Below are 16,060 nucleotides of genomic sequence, written 5' to 3'. Positions count from 1 at the left end.
TTGTATATAAATTATATTATAAATATTTATGTTTAGTGATATTTATGTTTAATAAATTTAAAGAAATGTGTGTAAAAACAGTATGTGTTGATTTATATAAAAATGGAATTAATGATATAAAATAATGATTATGTGATTATGCTAAAAATTACTTGTAAATATTTGTACATATAAGTATTGAATAAATATTTAACGGCAAATTACTTTTCTTAATCGTTTCGATTTATTATTTTATTTTAGTGTTATATATATATATATATATATATATATATTAACAAAGTCTAATAATCGGGCATAACATCAATAAAAAACATGAATTTCTTTCAAAAATTTATTTTAAATCCATACGTTTCGGCTATAATCCTAGCCTTCATTCAGTGGAAACTAAAAATAAAATTAAAAACTAAAACAATTGAATTGGAGTGAAAAGAAAAAAATAAAATAGTAATTAGTACTTACAATTAGTTGATCTTAGTGTTAAATTGGAAAATTTTAATAATCCATGGTATTAGGATATGGTAATGCACTACACTATGTATTATAAACATTAACTTGAAATTACACAATATTTTCACAAAATACTGATTTGAAAAAATCACAAATGAATAGTGTGTTATTCGTAGACTGGTTGAAGATGTAATGGAGAAAGTCATTTTTTAAAAAATATTTTTACCAAGATTCTGCACATGTGTGGAACGAATTGTAAAACCTTTGCGCGAACGCTTTTATTGTTTTGTAAGAAATTTGGAAATGTTATCTAAATAGAAGAGATTTGTGTCGCACAGCGTGTTGAGTTCATTCCGTTTATTTATTGTCTTATTGTTATAAATAGTTAAAAAAGATCCCTCTATAATTCTTCGTTTAAATAAATTTTGTTCAAATTGTAGTATAGTCGGATTAGAAAAGTCCATATTGTGTTTTAAAGTGTATATATGGTCTGCAAGAACAGTTTTGAATTGTTTGGGGTTTTTTGAATTGTTTTTATGTTGTTGTAACCGTTTATTGAGGTTCTGGCTAGTTTCTCCTATGTAAATTAAATTGCAGTCTAAACAATTTATTTGATAGACGAGATTTCTGAGTCGTTCGATATTAAATGGGGTTTTTGTTTTTGTAAAAATAGTGCTAGTAGTTGTACTAAAATTGGTTACAAGTCGAAGTCCAGATTTATTAAAAAGTTTTATCCAAGGAACATACAATTCTTTAATGTATGGCAAACATATTACACCAGAATGAGTTTCTGAGTCAGGTAAATCGTTATGTACTGTGCAATTGTCCATTTTATTCAAAAGGTACGTTCGTCTGTTACTAGTTACGGAATTTATAAGTTTTAGGGGATAAGAGTTATCTGTTAAAATTTTTGTAATTAATTTGATGTTGTTGTCCCAAAATGTTTTGTCCGATAGAAGTATTGCGTGGTTCGTTAGATTTATTATAGTACCTATTTTCATTTTGAGTGGATGATAAGAAAAGTAATTAAGGTAGCGTCCGGAATTAGTTGGTTTTTGATACCAATTTGTTATTAGTTTGTTATCTGTAGTACGTATAAGTTTTATGTCTAAGAAACTTATCGAGTTCATTGTCTCCAATTCCACTGTAAATTTTAGTTTTTTATTGACGTTATTAAATTGATCAATTATCATAGTGACATCATCACTAGGGATACAAGTGATAATGTCATCTACATAACGGTAATAAAAAATATGTTTATTGTAATTTTTAAAAATTGTATTTTCAAGGAGTTGTAAGGATATTTCTGCTAGAGATGGACTTGCTGGGGACCCCATTGGCGCCCCAAAAATTTGATAATAGAAAGAGCCATTGAATTCAAAATAAGTGTTAGAGACAATGAACTTGACAGTTTCCCTGAACCAGTGTAAAGATAAAGAAGTCAACGGGGAAATTTCATTCCATCGGATTGTTATTGCGTCTAAAATAAGGTCTAGGGGTACATTAGTAAAAAGTGAGACTACGTCTAAGCTAATTAGTTTGTAGTTGTCTGGTATATAATTTATCTTGTGTTTTAAGTCAGTAACGAGTTCATAAGAATTTTTTATGTAGTGTGGTGATTGTTTTGTTATTGTAGTCAAAATGTTACTTATGTATTTTGAGAGTTTATATAGGGGAGTATTAATGTCGGAAACTATTGGTCTAAAAGGTAAATTATTTTTGTGGACTTTGGGAAGGCCATAAAGTCTGGGAAAATATGGGTGTAAATTTTTCAGGTCAGAAGTTATCTCTTTTGTTAGTTGTTTGTTTGTTGTAAGTTTGTCTAAAAATTTATGGCACGTGCGGTTTATGTAGTCAGTTGGATCGTTATTGGTAATTTTGTAAGTATTAGTGTCAAGTAATAATTCAGATATTTTATTTATATAGTCTTGTTTATCTATGATAACAGTGATGTTGCCTTTATCCGCTTTAGTGACCACTATATCCGGATGATTTTTGAGAAATATTTTGCATGCTTTAAGGTCTCTAAGAATATTATCGTAAGTTGTATTTTTAGTATTAAAGGAATTAATATGTTGGATGAATTTTTTACAAAAAAGATTTCTCGTGTGAATTTTAGTTTTCGGATCTTTAATTTGTTGTAATCCATATTCTAAATTACTAAGCAATTTAATAAAGTTAAAATTACGACAAGTAGGAGGAACTGAAAAATTGGGTCCTAAAGCGAATATGTACAATAGTCTGTCTGGTATGTCGATAGAAGAATAATTTTTTTTTAACCATTTATCAATAATATTTTTATCTAAAATTATTTTGTTTTTTTCTAATTTATTTTGTAATAGTTTATTGAATTTGTTAGTATACGAAAGTTTCAAACTATTGAACTGTTTGTTGTTTCTAATTGTTTCTAAATATAAAAAGTTTTCAAAAATATCAATTTCTACTGTGCGACACAACCAATTTGTGATTTTTTCAATCGTGTTTCTAAAATTACAATTATTTTTGATACACCTGTTAATTGTGAGTGTAATGTATTTTAAACTAACTTTTTGTAAACTATTGTATTGGGAATTATTACTAATGAATTGGAATTTTTTAATGTCTATTTCGTAAAATTTAGGAACAATTTTTTCTTTGCGACATCTTAATAAGAACACTTGTTTGTTGAAATTTATGATAAGTTTAGAATTGAGCTTAGAAATTTTTTTAAATTGTGAAAAAATGTAAAATCCGTAATTGCGCCTAATAAATTCAAAAAATGACAGGTTGTGATCTGCAAAATGATTTTGCTTTCCTTGTAATCTCCAATTGTTGTGCTGTAGAGTGACCATTTTCCTATTATAATGACGTAGTGGTTCCATGGATAATAATTGTGTAGTTGGAATTTTAGTATTTTATCTTGTATAAAGTACTGAGAGTAATGAATCCTTTTTTCAGCCCAGGAAAAATATTTTTTATGATTCTGAATTTGATGTTGACATATGTATTAACAAAGTCTAATAATCGGGCATAACATCAATAAAAAACATGAATTTCTTTCAAAAATTTATTTTAAATCCATACGTTTCGGCTATAATCCTAGCCTTCATTCAGTGGAAACTAAAAATAAAATTAAAAACTAAAACAATTGAATTGGAGTGAAAAGAAAAAATAAAATAGTAATTAGTACTTACAATTAGTTGATCTTAGTGTTAAATTGGAAAATTTTAATAATCCATGGTATTAGGATATGGTAATGCACTACACTATGTATTATAAACATTAACTTGAAATTACACAATATTTTCACAAAATACTGATTTGAAAAAATCACAAATGAATAGTGTGTTATTCGTAGACTGGTTGAAGATGTAATGGAGAAAGTCATTTTTTAAAAAATATTTTTACCAAGATTCTGCACATGTGTGGAACGAATTGTAAAACCTTTGCGCGAACGCTTTTATTGTTTTGTAAGAAATTTGGAAATGTTATCTAAATAGAAGAGATTTGTGTCGCACAGCGTGTTGAGTTCATTCCGTTTATTTATTGTCTTATTGTTATAAATAGTTAAAAAAGATCCCTCTATAATTCTTCGTTTAAATAAATTTTGTTCAAATTGTAGTATAGTCGGATTAGAAAAGTCCATATTGTGTTTTAAAGTGTATATATGGTCTGCAAGAACAGTTTTGAATTGTTTGGGGTTTTTTGAATTGTTTTTATGTTGTTGTAACCGTTTATTGAGGTTCTGGCTAGTTTCTCCTATGTAAATTAAATTGCAGTCTAAACAATTTATTTGATAGACGAGATTTCTGAGTCGTTCGATATTAAATGGGGTTTTGTTTTTGTAAAAATAGTGCTAGTAGTTGTACTAAAATTGGTTACAAGTCGAAGTCCAGATTTATTAAAAAGTTTTATCCAAGGAACATACAATTCTTTAATGTATGGCAAACATATTACACCAGAATGAGTTTCTGAGTCAGGTAAATCGTTATGTACTGTGCAATTGTCCATTTTATTCAAAAGGTACGTTCGTCTGTTACTAGTTACGGAATTTATAAGTTTTAGGGGATAAGAGTTATCTGTTAAAATTTTTGTAATTAATTTGATGTTGTTGTCCCAAAATGTTTTGTCCGATAGAAGTATTGCGTGGTTCGTTAGATTTATTATAGTACCTATTTTCATTTTGAGTGGATGATAAGAAAAGTAATTAAGGTAGCGTCCGGAATTAGTTGGTTTTTGATACCAATTTGTTATTAGTTTGTTATCTGTAGTACGTATAAGTTTTATGTCTAAGAAACTTATCGAGTTCATTGTCTCCAATTCCACTGTAAATTTTAGTTTTTTATTGACGTTATTAAATTGATCAATTATCATAGTGACATCATCACTAGGGATACAAGTGATAATGTCATCTACATAACGGTAATAAAAAATATGTTTATTGTAATTTTTAAAAATTGTATTTTCAAGGAGTTGTAAGGATATTTCTGCTAGAGATGGACTTGCTGGGGACCCCATTGGCGCCCCAAAAATTTGATAATAGAAAGAGCCATTGAATTCAAAATAAGTGTTAGAGACAATGAACTTGACAGTTTCCCTGAACCAGTGTAAAGATAAAGAAGTCAACGGGAAATTTCATTCCATCGGATTGTTATTGCGTCTAAAATAAGGTCTAGGGGTACATTAGTAAAAAGTGAGACTACGTCTAAGCTAATTAGTTTGTAGTTGTCTGGTATATAATTTATCTTGTGTTTTAAGTCAGTAACGAGTTCATAAGAATTTTTTATGTAGTGTGGTGATTGTTTTGTTATTGTAGTCAAAATGTTACTTATGTATTTTGAGAGTTTATATAGGGGAGTATTAATGTCGGAAACTATTGGTCTAAAAGGTAAATTATTTTTGTGGACTTTGGGAAGGCCATAAGTCTGGGAAAATATGGGTGTAAATTTTTCAGGTCAGAAGTTATCTCTTTTGTTAGTTGTTTGTTTGTTGTAAGTTTGTCTAAAAATTTATGGCACGTGCGGTTTATGTAGTCAGTTGGATCGTTATTGGTAATTTTGTAAGTATTAGTGTCAAGTAATAATTCAGATATTTTATTTATATAGTCTTGTTTATCTATGATAACAGATAAAGAATTGTATGTTCCTTGGATAAAACTTTTTAATAAATCTGGACTTCGACTTGTAACCAATTTTAGTACAACTACTAGCACTATTTTTACAAAAACAAAAACCCCATTTAATATCGAACGACTCAGAAATCTCGTCTATCAAATAAATTGTTTAGACTGCAATTTAATTTACATAGGAGAAACTAGCCAGAACCTCAATAAACGGTTACAACAACATAAAAACAATTCAAAAAACCCCAAACAATTAAAAACTGTTCTTGCAGACCATATATACACTTTAAAACACAATATGGACTTTTCTAATCCGACTATACTACAATTTGAACAAAATTTATTTAAACGAAGAATTATAGAGGGATCTTTTTTAACTATTTATAACAATAAGACAATAAATAAACGGAATGAACTCAACACGCTGTGCGACACAAATCTCTTCTATTTAGATAACATTTCCAAATTTCTTACAAAACAATAAAAGCGTTCGCGCAAAGGTTTTACAATTCGTTCCACACATGTGCAGAATCTTGGTAAAAATATTTTTTAAAAAATGACTTTCTCCATTACATCTTCAACCAGTCTACGAATAACACACTATTCATTTGTGATTTTTTCAAATCAGTATTTTGTGAAAATATTGTGTAATTTCAAGTTAATGTTTATAATACATAGTGTAGTGCATTACCATATCCTAATACCATGGATTATTAAAATTTTCCAATTTAACACTAAGATCAACTAATTGTAAGTACTAATTACTATTTTATTTTTTTCTTTTCACTCCAATTCAATTGTTTTAGTTTTTAATTTTATTTTTAGTTTCCACTGAATGAAGGCTAGGATTATAGCCGAAACGTATGGATTTAAAATAAATTTTTGAAAGAAATTCATGTTTTTTATTGATGTTATGCCCGATTATTAGACTTTGTTAATACATATGTCAACATCAAATTCAGAATCATAAAAAATATATATATATATATATATATCAAAACACATAATAATAATAATTATAATTATTATTATTATTATTATTATTATTATTATAATGATAATAATAATAATAATAATAAAAATAATTATACTAATAATAATAATAATAATAATAATAATAATGGGCAGTACTGCCCTAGAGCAAGTCCGCGAGCTGAGTTAAACTCCAACTCGATTAAGGGAAGAATAGTGTAAGAAATTTCAGACCGCAATTCCCGGAATGGGCTATTTTCAATTAGAAACAAATTTTTTATTGATATTGTGATTATTATATTATTGATTTTACTAGTGATATCAAGCCATGAAACACTTATATCAAAACACATAAATAAATTAAATTATTTGCCACACTTTGAATATATGTTGGTTTGATCGAAACAACAATATCGATAACATCGATATCGATTTCAATCGATCGTTGGTACTACTGATAGCATATTAGTGAAGACTTCACTGTTTTTATTATAAAATTAATATAGTGTTTAGAAGTGAAAAGTGTTTGATCTCATTGTCATCGCTCTCAATTCCAGTGTCAATAGGAGTACGCAAGGACGAACACGGGATCACTAGACCGAACGTAAGTTAAGTGCAAATAGAGTTACAATGAAAACAGAAGCACGCGCTAGGACTTTATAAAAAAGAGGATAGGCGTATTTGAATTTTTACTTTATTCTTAATAAATCATTCACATATATATATATATATATATATATATATATGTCTGTGTGCCTTTGTATTAAAACTTCAAAGCTTACATAAAAAAAATGTGTGAATTTTTATCGTGCTGATGACTTCGACATGTTGTATGAAATCAGATAAGTACAAAATTTAAAAATAAAAATAATATTTATTTTATAAGTTTTACTAATTATGTATATATGCATAACTAATTCTTATTAAAATGTATGCAACAAAGTCCGTCGAATTCGAAGTGACTTGAAATCCAATATGATCGTCAGACCCAATTCTAACTAGATTCACATTGGCTATTTACGTTTTTTTAGGACATTTTACTCAATTTGAAAATATCAAGTTAAAACCATGAACAACTTATTCAAGTTAAAACCATGGACTGCTATGAATTGTTTTTTAAACAAATTTTACTCAACTATTGAGTTGTTTTCCAACTTGCCAATATAGTATACAACGTCCTTTTACGGCTGACTATTGTAAATTCCCCAAATTTACTAAATGTCCTCAACTAGACAGTTATAAATAAAATAAAGAATAAAAAAAATTAAATAAATTACTCAATTTAAAACTTTCAAGTTGAAACCATTCACGGTTTTTTAAACACATTTATAATTAAAAATAGGCACCCATCGAATTAATAAAAACACAACCGAATTAAGTATAAAAAAACAAAAAAGTTGTATTTTAACTGCTTTTCATAGACAAAACATACTTCATTATAAACATAATTCTTTTTTAAAAAAAAAACATGATATCGACACATTATAAACACAAGACTTTGTTAACAGTCATATGTATGAGAAAAAATTATAGATTTAATTTGAAAAAAAAACACAAAAATTACCACCTTAATAAGATATTTTATTCTTACAAGCGATTGTTTTTTCTAATAATTTGTGTGTTTTTTCACTGAAGAAAAGTAAAACTGAGACTCCTGAAAAGTTTATAATTTAGTTCTATATTTGTTAATTGTAGAAAAGATTGTTGATATACCTTCTTGTCTTTAATTGTGCATATTATAGAAAATCTATTGAATTTTGATTAAATTATAAAAATTGCGGCCTTTTCGCATTGTACTATAATACCTATCTCTTACAAAAATAGAATGGAACGTGTAGTTTATGTGTAAGGCGTATTTTTCAAAATAAATGCTGGTGAAAAATTATTTTCTGTTGTACCTGAAAAACAATTTTATGCTTTTTAGGATTTCTGAAATCTATCCTGAATAAATATTTGAGACTTATAAAAATGAGCGTTCGGGCACTAAAGTCCTAAAGTATAAGGTATTAATTCATTTATAAAATAAAAGTAAAAAAGAAAATGTATACCGACATATTTTTTTACGTAGACAGATTATTGATTGTTTTTAATTTCACATATCTTAAATATTATTTTTTATAAGAAATATTTTTTTAGAAGCAAATTAACGCAATTATGGTACCTACCATATTATACTTGTTTAACTTTGGTTACCAAAATTTAGTTCTCACTTCTAATAACTGTGTGGAACACGATTTGTTGGAATAAAACACTCTTGTTATACATTTATTATCTAATATTTGATACAAAATGAATTTCATTTTTCGTTTGTTTTACATTATTTTTGAAACAACAAAACCCTAAACTATTCCGATTAGAATCAGATGCAAGAAACGAATCTGAACTAGTTGGAATTATGCCTGGCGATCATATTGGATTCCAAGTAACTTCTAATTAGATTTAATTATGAAAATTATGTACTAGGGTGGTTCTTAATACGGATATTTTCGAATCTTTGCTCCTAGGGGTTCAAATGCTACTAAATCGATAAAAAAAATTCTCTGAAAGTTTTAAGTCTTAATATTAACTTTAGGATAGCCCGCACCCCAACCAAGGTTTCTTGGTTCTTCTTCCTAAGTAAATACTTATTTTATAAAGTATATCAACTTGCTGTTTTAAATTCTAATGATGAAATTTCAGAACAAATTGAATTTTACCCATATTATTTCCATAAAAATTTGTTTGGAGTGCGGACAATCATAAAGTTAATATTAAAAGCTGAAAGTATTCTGAGATTTTTTTCAATAATTGTGAAGCATTTGAGCTCTTGGGGGCAAAATCCATATTAAGGATCACCCTAATATATACATCTTTATACTTGCCTACATATATTATACATTATTGTTATAAATATTAATTGTAATTAATTGTAGTTATAAATGTTTAGAATATTATATCTTTTTATAGATTTTCGATTTTTACTAATAATGGTTATTGATAGATGACTTTCAAATGAGGCTCCATATACAATTTTATTATTTACAAAATTCAAACAGTTTAATATATTTGTAATATTTTTGATATTAATTTTCTAGGAAACTTGTCTCTCTGTAACCTAATTGATGAGCTATCCAGACGTTGAATTGATTCAGTGTACCTAATTGCCATCGCTGTAGAGCATCTTCACGGCTGATTAGGTTGATCAAACACGAATTAGCATTTTATTGCTTCTGGTGAACCCACACTTCCCCAATATATCACGAACACCAGCCCGAAATTTCGAATCTCATAGAGATCACGTAATTCGCAGTATACCTCTTCTCTAAACTTCATTGATTCTTCGGTCAAACGTTGAAAATCTAATATGTAGCCGGCGTATTTATCGAGTACCTGATTCAGATTCAATCGCCAGAACTCGGATTTATTCAAGAAGTGCCTTTGAGTCGAATTCTTTATTAGATTTGGAAGGTTTCTGGTATATCGTATAAAATACTTCTACGATTCCTTTTGAAATGTATATTCAGGTCAGATTCCTTCAATAAATCTATGAATCTACATAACTTAATGATTTTTGTTACCGGAAAATTCAGTTACGTAGAAATGCATCAAATGATTATTAATACCCATGAATAGATAATCATGCAGATATGTGTATGTACATATTTCTTGCATATAATTTTGAATTTGATGTTGAGCTATATTTATTTATTTATTTATTTATTTATTTATTTATTTATTTATTTATTTATACGCCAATCGGCTTTATACAGTTTTATAATATTGTTTGCTAATTCATATTTTGTATATTTATATCTATATATACACATATATATATATATACATATATATACAAACATATACACATACACATCTACTTACATACAGATATACATACATATATACTTATATAATACGCATACATATACATACATACGCCTATATGCACATATGTATGTCAAATATATTAAAAAAATGGTTTTTGGAACGTTTATTTGATATTTGAAAATCCTTTTTTTGTATATAGCCTTAACCATCCAAACATCATTTGGTGGAAAAATAAATTTGTCGCCTTAATACTAAAAATTTTACTAATTTTTAGCTTTATACTAAACTTAAAAATTAAAAACAGAATACCAGATACATCTTCTTTCTATCAACATAGCTGAATTTAGTTTACAGATCACACATATTCCTTAATATATTTATATAATATATAATATTATATATATATATATATATATATATATATATATAATAATAATCATTAAAATATATGCAAGTCTGTCTGATTAAAAGTGACGTGAATCTATTATGATTGCCAGACCCAATTCTAACTAGATTCAAATTGGCTATTTGCGGTTTGTTTTAAGCTAGGTAAGAAGGGGCGGCCAATGTTTTTTTTTTTAATTTTAAAGGCAACTGACAAAACAATAGTTACATTATTTAATTTTTAAAGATTTAATTTTTTTTATACTTCGAACTATTTTGAAAATTTTGAGCTATTTTCAAAACAAACGCAATATATTAGCTGCATAGAAACGAAATATCAAAGCGCGTGGGCGCCGCGTTGCAGAATAACGGATAAACATTGGTACGGAACCGATAGAAAAATGTACAGAATTTGTTCTTATTATTAAATTATTTATAGAATATGTGATAATTTGATGTGCATATGTCTAATAATCATTTTTGTCCGCCAAATGGCATTTTTTTTCACCTTTTTAATAGGATCTCCAAAACCGCTTGGCCTGACTTTCCAAAAATTTCATCAGTTTACATTATCATACAAATTAAACGATATTTGAATCATTCCAATCGGCCCCGTTCTCTTAAAAATTTAATTACCATCTTTGGCACTTTTTGCCTTGTATCTTGGGAACGGCTGAAGCTGCCTTTGAAAAAAACGAATGTTTTTTTAATCATTCAAATTGGTTGATCCGTTTTCTCAAAATCGTCGACGAAAAATTGTATCCGAGCATACACACACACACATACATCTATTTTGTCTAAGGTATGCCAAAATGTTCAGAAACCTTAGAAACGTAAAGATATATAAACATTTTCATTTTCGATTCTTTGCGATTACTTTAACATTTCACATAACAATAATAATAAAATAAATATGGTTCTAATTACAACTAAGGTTCGATTAGGTAATAGTTTGGCAACGCCTAAAATTAAATATATATTACTTAAATATATGTTAATAACAAATATACGAAACTTTTAATTGAATTGCGTACTATCTAATATTTAGATTCTAAATGTTTTTTTCATTAATTTTTAAGCATTTGAACCCTTGGGAGCAAAGAAATTCGAAAATGTCTATATTAAGGACAACCCTAATATATATATGCAAGAGTGTTACTCTTGCATCGGAATACAGTATAGCGGGATGTATTTTACAAATAACTCATTCAAAAATGTATTATTGTTACATTTGAAGTGACAAGAATTGGTTTCATTGTGCATTGTGAACAATTATAATTAAGAAATAATTAGGATTATTATAATTACATAGTCCACTGAAGATGACACAAAACTATGTGTCGAAACGTATGGAAAAAATAAAAATGTTTTAAAGTCATACAAATTTTTTAATTGATGTATTGCCCTGAAAACTGAATATCACATATTTCAACATCAAAATTATATAAAAAATTTAATATATATATATATATATATATATATATATACATAGCTGGGCATTAACTCGTTAATCCGTTAATCGTTAATTAACGAAGTTAACATTTTGATTAACGGATTAACTTTTAAGTTAACTTTTAAAAATGTTAACGGACACGTTAACTTCCGTTAAAATTGCAGAAGTCCGTTAATCGTTAATCCAATGCCTACTATCATGCTTATTTATCTATGCCTACTATTTACCGCACGGCACAGCTTTAGCCAATGCCTTTTTAAATGGCATAGAGAAAAGATTTGGACCACAACTTGCGGCGGCATTTCACCTAAAGTTCCGGTTGATATGGCTGGAAACGTATGACAGCAGTAAGAAAGTGCATGGAAAAAAGGTAGAAGATGCCTTACGGCAAGAAGCAGCGGAAAATTCGTAGGACAGAGATAGTTTAAGTGTCGGAGGAAGCAATGCGAGTAACAACGATGATGACGAGAAGGAAGACTTTTTCAATTCTGTCACTCAGTCTATAGAAAAACCAAAGAGCTACAACTCTTTAAAGAATAAAGCGCAAAGTCTCGTTAAAATGTGGCTGGACATTAAATAAAAAGACTCGTTCAACGATGCTGCATTCGTCGGGGATAACAGATATTCATAAATCTATTTATTAAATACAATACTGCTATACCCTCAAGCGCTGCAGTTGAACGTTTGTTTTCCACGGGTAAAGACATTTTGAGACTCGCTTTCAGACGAGAACTTCAACATGTTAATGTTCATGAAGGGGAATATGCACCTTATGCCCGACGCTTAACCCGTCGCGCGTTTCCTATTTTTCGCAAAAAAAAACTTTTTCCCTTTATTTAGAAAAAAATTCTTGTAAAAACAATATGCAATCATAAAAACGGAAAGTTGACCAATAGCGTTATTATCACGGTGTGTGCATAAAGCGCGTCGCGCCATTTTCCTTATACACACGGAAGAGTGCATAAAACGCGCGAGGGGTTAAATTACACATTTGAATTATACAAGTATTTTGTTAACTTCCCGTAGGGTAAGTTAAAGTAATCGCAAAAAAATCGAAAATGAAAATTTTTATATATCTTTACGTTTCAGAGGTTTCTGAATATTTTGGCATACCTTAGAAAAAATGGGTCTATGTGTGTGTGTGTGTATGTGTGTGTGCGTGTATGAATGTGTGTGCGGATACAAATTTTCGTCGACGATTTCGGGAACACGGATGAAGCAATTTGAATAATTCAAAAAACATTCGATTTGTATTGATAAAGAGGCGTGCTAATTAGTTTTTGGCGGAGGCAGGTCTAGCCGTCCCAAAGATATGGGGCAAAAAGTGCCAAAAACGGTACCTCAGTTTTTAAGAGAACGGAGCACATAAAAAACATTTTACTTGCATTGACAAGATGAAGAATTGATCAAATTTTCATAAGGCCAGGTCTAGCGGTTTCGGAGATCTAACGAAAAAAGTAAAAAAAAATGCCATCTGGCGGTCAAAAATGATCATTAGACATATGCACATCAAATTATCAGATATTTTATAGAGATTTTAACAATAAGTATAAATTTTGTTTACATTCCTATGGGTTCCGTACCAATGTTTATCCGTTAGACAGCGACGCGGCGCTTACGCGCTTTATATTTTGTCTCTATGCAGTTAAAGCAGTACGATTCCTTTGAAAAAAAGTTCAGATCTTCTAAAATATGTCAAAATAAAGAAAACATTTTTTTTCAAAAAATATTTAAAAAGAGATTTTTTTTTTTTTAAAAAAGTAATTTTTTGTCCAATTTATAGTTTCTCAAAAATCTTTTTTTTTTCAAAGTAAAATTTTTTCAAAAATGTTAACCGTTTTTAAAAAAATAATGATTTTTGGTACGGGAAGTTCCAGCAATTTGCCTTAAGGCACGATGCCATACGCCCCACTAGTTTTATTCATAACCTGTTAACTTCCAGAACCCAAAGCAATAAGTTTAAGTTCACTAACGCAACGATATAAAAATGTAATTTTACACATATTAACGGATTAACGATTAACGTTAACTTGCGTTAATTCTGCCGAAATGTAACGCTTTAACGTTTAACGAAGCTAACTTTTTTTGTAGCGGATTAACGATTAACGAAGTTAACTATTTGATTAACGGTGCCCAGCTATGTATATATATATATATATATATATATATATATATATATATATCCATTTTATTCATTTTCATTTGTGTCGTCACACATCGGAGTTCCCTAGTACTATATTTAACTACGATCTCAACCCAAATGCTAGATGGCAGATGTATAAAGCCCTTTATATTTTAAGGGAATGCATGCGTTTAAATATTTGGTTACATAATAAATGCATTGAAAAAATATATGTGAATCATTTTGCAGAAATCATTCCAGGTAAACACTCTAATACCTTTACCACACAGAAAAAGCTCAAGCACTTGCAGACATGTTTTTGATTCGATAATGTTGCTGTAAATTAATTATATGTAAGATTATATTGATTTTAAAATAAAAATTTATAATTACTTTGTATTATAATTTAATAAAATCACATTATAAATTTCAGAGTCTTTATTGAATGGCGTCAGTGTGAAATTCTGTTTTAATATTAAAAAATTACTAGTTGATGCACATTTAAATATTTTGAATTGTAATAAATATGTAAAACTATTGGATTCTTAAGATTGCAAAATTAATAGACAGAAAATTAAAAAGATGAATAGTTTTTGCAGGCACGAGCGCGAGGTACGTAATATATGATTTTTATTTTTATTATTTTAAATTATAAGATACCAATTAATTTTTAATATTTGAGTGAAGCATTTGAAAAAAAAAAGTTTATATGGACTTAATATATGAAAGTTAGTTAACTTCAATTAAAACGCACATTTAGCTATGACGAAATTTCTATCTTTATCTATATTACGTTAATGTAAATATTAATTATGATGCTTTATAATAAAATTTCAGTAAACATTGTATAATATAAAAATGATTATAACAATTATCAGTTATTATGTGAATATAAACAGCTGATGCCCGCAGCTGTTATCGAATTCAAGTATTATATCACAAATTGTCGGATTATTATGATAAAATAATATTGGTTTAAGTCAGTATTCAAAAGATAATTAAATCATCATGGTCTAGATAGGTGGTGCGAAATCAATCAGGTGCTTCTGGAATAATAATCGATTAAATTTTATATTGTTTACCTGCCTGTAATGTTATTGAATATAAATAAGAATTGATAGGAAAACAATTCTAAGCAATGTTATGCTAACAAATAATTAATTTTAAGCATACTTTTAATATAAATGATGTACTCATTATTCATAAAGAAAACGATTAGCAAATCTCGTGTCATTTATTCAAATATTTGTAGTATTAATAAACTTTTTTTACTTTATGGTAGCTACAAAAATTTAATTTAAATTTGAACTGATTTGTGTCCTAATATTTAATCATATGTATCAAATTTGATTTTGTATATTTATCATTTTTATATTTTGAAATATTGATCTTGATTGATATTTGTTATTTTTATTTAACTTATATATTATTTCAATATGGTATTTGGTATTATTGTATTATATTATATAATATAATATAACCATCGATTTCAAAACAATCTACTGAACCGGCTGTAAACTTGATTTCATGGTGTATTTGTTTGATAAAAATTTGTGGTCATTGAAGGACATACATTTATAATATTAATTTATTTTTGATCATTTTATAAAGAATGGTGTCGTTTAAAACAATTTCCAAAATGAATAGCTGGTTAATTTTGGCATGTTACACAATAAAATGTTGTTTGCCACCTTCCTCCTGGTGCTTTTCTGTCAGAACAGATAATACAATCTCTTTTTCTTTCTCTCGCATTTAGAATAGGCCACTGATTAGACAG

Source organism: Ctenocephalides felis, unplaced genomic scaffold (genome assembly GCF_003426905.1).
Source record: "Ctenocephalides felis isolate EL2017-DRISC unplaced genomic scaffold, ASM342690v1 CF-g0.4_SCAFFOLD_00845, whole genome shotgun sequence".
Taxonomy (NCBI): domain Eukaryota; kingdom Metazoa; phylum Arthropoda; class Insecta; order Siphonaptera; family Pulicidae; genus Ctenocephalides; species Ctenocephalides felis.
The sequence above is the reverse complement of the archived record's forward strand: the minus strand, read 5'-3'. Positions refer to the sequence as shown.